The 7,918-nt window shown below is 37.1% G+C and overlaps 1 long non-coding RNA gene across 1 annotated transcript; it reads right to left on the bottom strand.

Annotated features, from left to right (window-relative positions):
• Nucleotides 1-4,583: 4,583 nt before the first annotated feature.
• Nucleotides 4,584-6,645, bottom strand: LOC145550512 (uncharacterized). Its single transcript, XR_014086402.1, has 3 exons — nt 5,582-6,645; nt 4,965-5,001; nt 4,584-4,785 (listed from the first exon to the last, which is right to left on the bottom strand). It is a non-coding gene; the product is annotated as an uncharacterized LOC145550512 (long non-coding RNA).
• Between the last annotated feature and the right edge of the window lie 1,273 nt (nt 6,646-7,918).

Consider the following 7,918-nt stretch of genomic DNA (forward strand, 5'->3'; position numbering starts at 1 on the left):
GACTATTCGCCATAAAACATCAAAGTGAAATAACTTCCACATACAAGGTCACAGCTGCTTCAGACTTCCTATGTCTCAGTACTGACCAACCCTCATTACATTCTCATGGTCAGATGATGACGCAACCTTAGCTCCGCCCACTTTCGACTGGAAGTTACCTGTTTTTTCTACTGTATGTCTTATTTTTACTGAGTAATACATATGGAATTAATCTTCTACCACCTGACATAATATGACCTGATGATGAACTGTGATGATGAACTCTGACTCATGGGGGCGTGGCCAACTGGCTGTCCTTCGCCATATTCATGCAATTGTCTCTGAATCACACACGCATCTTCCGATTGGCACCAGACTGGATACGTTTGACCTGTACTCAATGCTAAAGAGCCCAAAAGGATTGAATTGTGATTTTACTCTACAGCGCCCCTAGACTATCCCATCATCAATATCTCCTCTCTACATCGACCGATCTGCACCAAATTTGTGGTGTGTCCTCAGGGAACCATGCCGAAGTGAATGATGCGAACTGCATGGCGGACGCGCGCCTCAACTGTACCACAGGGTACGCGGTGGCAGGCGGGCGGCGGTGCTGGATCCCCCGCGGTGGCTATAGGCCGGAGCGGCGCTTGGCTGCTCGGGCCGCTTGAGGCTCCGCGGAGCTTTAATTTCTTTTTACATTCAATGCACATCTGCTCCTTTACAAGATCCTGAATGAATTGTCTTCTCATCAGGGTTTTCATCAGTTCTTTGTGTTTCAGCCTGAAATCTTTGTTTTTTGCATAAAGCTCAGTCACATAAGACCTCTGTCTCTGTCTAAATGTTGGATTATTTCTGTATAAATTTCTGATGTAGCTCTTTTTACATTCAGTGCACATCTGTTCTTTTGCAGCATCCTGAATGAACTGTCTTTATTGTATTTGTCTCTCATCAGGGTTTTCATCAGTTCTTTGTGTTTCAGCCTGAAATCTTTGTTTTTTGCATAAAGCTCAGTCTATAAGACCTCTGTCTCTGTCTAAATGTTGGATTATTTCTGTATAAATTTCTCATGTAGCTTTTCTGTCGTTCCTGAAATCTAGGATTATTTCTGTATAAATTTCTGATGTAGCTTTTCTGTCGTTCCTGAAATCTGGGATTATTTCTGTATAAATTTCTGATGTAGCTTTTCTGTCGTTCCTGAAATCTAGGATTATTTCTGTATAAAATGTTTTTCTGTCGTTCCTGAAATCTAGATTATTTCTGTATAAATTTCTGATGTAGCTTTTCTGTCGTTCCTGAAATCTAGGATTATTTCTGTATAAATTTCTGATGTAGCTTTTCTGTCGTTCCTGAAATCTAGGATTATTTCTGTATAAATTTCTGATGTAGCTTTTCTGTCGTTCCTGAAATCTAGGATTATTTCTGTATAAATTACTCACATAGTATTTTTGTCTCTGTTTAAATTTTTCATTCTCTTTGTATGCTGTTCTGATGCGTGATCTCTGTTTCTCTTTAAACTCATAACTCTGTCTATACAGATTTTTCATGTACAGGTTTTTCTTCTGCTTCCTTTCAGGGTTGTTTTGAAAATTCCTGTGAGAATAAGATATTTTCTTTGCTCTGAAGGACTCGCTTAATGCATAGTTTTCTCTTTCCTTCCTTTTTTGATTCTCTTTTCTTTGTTTCGGTATCTCTGCCTTAAGTAGTCTCATCTTCATCTTTTGTCTTTTCGCTTTAGGGTACTTTGACAGTTTCAAAGACATTTCCAAAAGTGCACTTGTTGCATTTTTTGTTCACTGGAAATGGGGAGTACTATATTTTCTTGTGTGACAGACGACATAAAACTAACTGCATTAGATACACCTTCAATTACATCATCAGAAGGACCACTTGCAACAGGACACATGACTTCAACATTGATGTTTGACTCAAGAGCAGGAATGTTTTGTGTCAGGGAAGCAGACTCAACCTCTTGCTGAACAGCAGTTGGTGTCTCGGATTCATTTAACAGTGGAGAGGTGCCAACTGTGTCTGAAGCGTCTCTCTGGTAAAATGAGAGGGGCTGGAGTTCAAATGCACAAGATGATGGAACATTAAGCATTGTGTACACTGATTTTAATCTGTGAATCATGTCACTAAGACGGGAAAATTTCAGCATCACTGCTGTGCCAAAGTTTAAAAGATTGCATGTCATTGGCATTCCATTTTTGTTCCTTGTGTGTGGGTCAAAGTATCCATACTCACCAAATCTGCTTCTAAAAACCCCAATGGCCAAGCCTGACATGATCAGCAGCCCATATTGTACATCTGATGACAATTGTCTCAATGCTTTTTCCAGGCTTGGAAAACTCTGTCCACCTCCAAATGTTCCACATACGGGTACTGGAGTCATGGCGATCTGATATGTTGACCTGCGTGCCAGTACCTCATTTGGTAGTTCATCAGTTGCCAAATGGATGCTACGAGGAAATCTTTCTCTAGCCTGTCTGTACACGGCATCACCTTTATCCAGAATGAGGTCAAGATCTGGTCTGGTAATTGTTTCATTCTCATGGAAAAAAGCCAGAAAAACCAAACTGTTTGCCATACACTGACTGTTCCTGTATTTTCCATATTTTAACGAATCTTGACTCCGTGAGGCACACACATTTATCACTGATGGCTGAAGTTCTACATTAACTCGAGACTGCTGAGCTGAACCACGTCCCCTTTTCACCATGTCAGCATAAGACATTTGTGATGCACTTTTTGTATCTCTTGCATTATGCTGAAATACTGGTTTGGCAGTGTTTCCATTAGATAGTGTCACAGAGGATAAACTGTTTTCACTTATATTGTTTACCTGCTGTCGTTCAAAAGACTCTCCAACTGACTTGTTCTCCGAGTCAGTACCTGTCACTTTATCGCTCTGAGGCTGTTTCTCCTTCTGCCATCTGAGCTTCTGAGCCTGGGAACGCTGATTCTTTCTGGGCATTGTTGTTTAGACTTCTGGACAGGTCAGGCAGGAAACAGCAACTCCAATGGTCGTTGTTGATCTTTTTATCTCAAGATAAGCAGATACAACACAAAACTACACCAATGCACTTACAATCAATGTATTAGTGTTGAATAGCTAGTCAGTACAAACCTGTGAACAAACCTGAAGTTCAGTCCAACGTCAGTAGCAGCAAGCAGGAACACGAATTAGGCAGCTCAGATAAAAACTGAGCTTTACTTCAGTCCAATTGGAATTTTGTTCAATAAAGATTTAGCTCAGAAGATTAATTTTCAGTTTTTAAATGTATACAGATCAAGTATTTAGTTGATCTGTTTCAGAAATTATTTAAAATAGAAAATTATAATCCAATTTTGAAATAGAAGTGTTTTTAAACTTCAGGTCCAAATCAGATTACTCAAAAAGACGTCTTAGAAATATCAAAGTTTTACGTTTTTTCTTTTTACTGTTTTTGACTTTATGCCAATAGTGCTCTATAAATATATTTTGTCAGACAAGACCAGAGCTTTACTTAAGTCCAATTAGAATTGGAGCAATGTAGTTCAGCAGAAAGCAAACTTTGCTTTCAATTTCAAAATTTATACAGATCAAGTTTTTAGTTGACCTGTTTTGAGTAATTATTTTTGGCCAATTTTTAAATGGAAGCTTTTCAAACTTAAGAGATTACTCAAAAATGACGTCTTAGATGTGTGAAGCTTCCCAGTTATTTACTCTTACGGTGGAGAGAGGTAGACAGGAAAGACAGAGCAGTGAGAGGGGAGATTCTCTCAGATTCTCAATGATAGTCAGATGAGTTACTGATGAACTCGATAGAAGTAGGATTTCTCAAATATATAGCCACAAAATCAATGCCACAAAATTCATGTCACAAAATCAATAGAAGAACTGTTCAGAGGTCACAGGACGTAAGATGTGAGTGGAAAACAGATCTAGTTACTGGTAAACTAGATTAAGAGAGACAGGCAAACATCAATTTGGCAGTAAACTGATGGTTGAAGAAATAAAGGGAACTCTGGTTACTGGTAAACCAGGCTCCTGAATTCGGAAAAACCAGGCCACCTATTGGGATGCTGGTTTTTGAAGAAATTCGTAGGAGAGTTTAGGGATGGGATAGTAAAATGCACAGTAAATGGTTTTCCAGATATGTTGGAAGGAAGAGGAAAGGAAAAAACACAGTTGGAAAATTAAAATGCTTCCGACAGTGGTTAGAAAAGAGGGTCCGTGGAACACCTGCGAGACAAAAGAACAGCCAATAGACATCAAAACGAAACATTCTCAACAGAGCAGCTTCTGGTCAGATTTCATCTGAAAAGGTTCAAACTGTGAAGAGATTCATACCTACTACTATTGTGAACTAAGCTTTGTGGTGTGAATTGGGTTGTTGCTGTGTTTTCATGACCTTTATTGAAATAGTTCAATGAATGTAGATTATGATATTCTTACTGAAATAAGATGCATCCCAGCATACCAACAGATAAAAGAGCCAGTTGCTTTAGCAGAATTTAATGTTGACTTGACCTTCTTCATCACAGAGATTAAAGTGAGTGACAGAAAACCTCATCATGAGTCCAGAAAACAACTCAGAGGGTTGTTGCAGTACTGAGTCATGTTTCTTACAGGGTTTTGGACAACAGGGTCGTCATGTGAGCATAACCAACATATCCTGTTTGAATCTAATTTAAAGCAAATGTTTGTGGACATGATTTTATTCAAATTGTGTGTGAGTCAAGTTGGATCAGCTGTGACAGCTCGGCTGATCCACGTTGAAACATCCGCTCACCAGGGAGAAAGGTGTTTGGGTCCACTTCTCTCTGTGAGGGAGAGTAGAAACAGTTTGTATTAGCTGACCAGAAAACCTTCAGGAGTCCAGAACACACATATCCGCTAAGGTTCTTTGTCCTCTGTACACAAGCTGCTTTGATCTAGACATTTCTGGACGTTTCAGCTAACTTTTTTAAATCAAATAAAGCCACATGCTGCTAGTACTCACCTCACTGAGCAGAATTTGGTGGAAATATCTAGGTTGTCTGAAAGGAGGGAAATAACAGTTAAATTTATTGAATTTATTTAACAAAGGCACATAGACAAAACAGACTAACGTAAAAAGCAGCAGTCCTATGTTTGCATCACTCTGCTTCTGCTGTGAGCATCTGTCCCTAATAGGGCCATTTTAATAGTGCATTCGATAGTCTATTGCAATGAAGAGTTGGGAGTGACACTATTACCTTATTTATGTTTTCAGACAAGGTTCTGTCTAAGAGGATTTTTTAAAAGACATCGAGTCTAGTTTTTAGATACTAAGATTGTAATGTATGTGGATTTTAGACAGCTCATAAGATCACCACCTTGTTACACATTCGTTTAGTGCACAAAGATGGTAGCACAGTACAGAAAAAAAATTTCAACAAAATGAGGAAGTTTGCTAAAAAGCTTTAAATATTTCCAGCCCAATTTGTGAGATTTCTGTGTTCATAAAATGTTGGTTCAGAATGAAACTGTCAAAAACATTCAGGTTTTCCACATTGTCACTGTCTAATCGTATATTTCCAAATTTATTGTTAAAAACATTTGCGCTCGACAGGCTGCTGAACTTTGCAATGTACTTACCAGGCAAAGAACGCTGGTGAGCAGTTTTCTTTCATCTGTGAAAAGACACTGTGTGTTATCTCACAATTATTGACTTGATCAGAAAAATACACAACACGTTGTGTATATTTAGGTGAATTCCAACAGTTAACACGTTAGAATGGTTTTCAGTTAAGACATATAGTAGGCGTCAATGATAGCATATCATGCTAACGGTCGGCACCCATCAGAAATAGGAGGGTTAGCGGTTTATAACTTCATTATGGTATGGCGATTCGTTAAGAAGCGATTATTAATATCTTTAAGAATGAAACCGTCTTTCATCTCTTACATTTTCTGATTATTGCAAGCCAGCTCTGCACGTCACAACCCAAGAACAAAGCAACGTTTATCGAACAGCCTCTTAACGGCTGACAGTCCGTTTCAGTTGAACTGAAAAGTCTAATCAACTCCGAGGTTACCGTAGCAATTTTATACATATTTAGCTGAATAGAAGCTGATCATGAAGACAAATACTAACATACATGGTTATAAATTAAGTCAATTGGAAATACCCTCTGCAATCTGAATGGACAGGTTTTCATACGAGTGATACCGTCAATTTTAGCATATGCTAATGATTGTTTGCTATCAGAAAAAAACTCCGTATAGCGGCTTTCAGCTTTATTAAGTTACAGCCACACTTAAGAAGCAATTATGTAATAACTATTTGACAAGGAAACCGTCTCTCATTGTTTATAATTTTATTATCACGACAGACCCAAATAACACACCGCTTACCTGTTGGGGACAAACGAAGAAGTGAGAAGTAACGGCAAAGAACGTCACGTCATGCGTCAGAGGCATTCAGGAGGACTCGGATATTTCCACTTCGATTACGACTGTGGCTTTTACATGCTTGTTAAATCAATTCAAGAAAGATTTGGCACCAATTTTAAGTCTCATGTACAATTCGGGTTTTGAAACAAACATTTTGAACTGCATTTATTTTTTATCGAATTAGAATTAATTATAACATTCAAAATTATATAGACTAATTATTAATTCCCTTCGTTACTTATGCCTTACTGTGACTTTTGTTGAAAGTTCAAAATGTATTGGCATAAATTGTTATTAAATAACACTGCTTCTTCATCACTGTCATAAAAAAATATTAAATAGAAAATATAAATGTAATTTACTGTGGGAGAGGCGCTCATCAAATGCTGGTGACGTTCATTGAACGCCACTTAAAGCCACTCAACTGCGCATGTCCATAAAGCCGTGGCAGGTTAACGTGTTCTTGTTTGTGCTCTTGTTCTCGCCACAGACATAACAACTAACACACTAAAGCAGGACTGTCGGCAAAAGCGGGCATTGGGAGAAATTATCCACCTCAGAGTCATGGTCACATCCATACTTATAGGTCTTTTTTCTTCATCCCGCAGTTAATAAAATTAACGGCGGGCCAGATTAGGATTACACAAAACCACAGGTGCAAACCGGAGGTGCAAACCATTTAAGCAAAATTTAAATAATTAGATTCAAAATCAGATAGACTCCTTATTTCCCTTCGTTACTCATGTTTTACTGTGGCTTTTGTTCAAAGTTCAAAATGTATTAGATTTAAGTCTTATTAAATAGCATTGCTTTTTCATCACTGTCATGAACAGCGTTCTGTTGATGAATGACCGCTCTCACTACTTGTAGCTGACCAGATTTAGGGCGGCCATCTTGGAGCGGTCCACCCACTCAGCGTTATGTGTTTAACAGTCACGATGACGTATCAGCCCATTTAATCCATCATAACACGCTTTTTTGTTACTCGAAACCATATTCAAACATCTGTCAAAGCTTTATAAGCAATTGTATTTTTTAAGTATGTTTTTATTACATAGTTCAGCATATTTAAATATGATTAGTGGCTATAACAATAGAATAGGAATAGAATATTCTGATATTGATGTATGAAGAACAAATTACAAAGCACAGCCGTTCATAAATTAATAATTTATTTAGTAATAATGTAACCTGGTTGGAATTCTCTTTTATTATAATTACACAAAATGTCTTCTTTTGGTTATTTGTCTTGTTCCTTATCTTACTGAAACACCTCTGTCATTGTTTTAACCGTGCTATTATATAAATATATATATATATATATATATATATATATATATATATATATATATATATATATATATATATATATATTAGATTTAAGTCTTATTAAATAGCATTGCTTTTTCATCACTGTCATGAACAGCGTTCTGTTGATGAATACATATATATATATATATATATATATATATATATATATATATATATATATATATATATATATATATATATATATATATATATATATATATATAGCAT

This window comes from Poecilia reticulata, unplaced genomic scaffold (assembly GCF_904066995.2).
Source record: "Poecilia reticulata unplaced genomic scaffold, P_reticulata-male-v2 Scaffold_64, whole genome shotgun sequence".
Taxonomy (NCBI): Eukaryota; Metazoa; Chordata; class Actinopteri; order Cyprinodontiformes; family Poeciliidae; genus Poecilia; species Poecilia reticulata.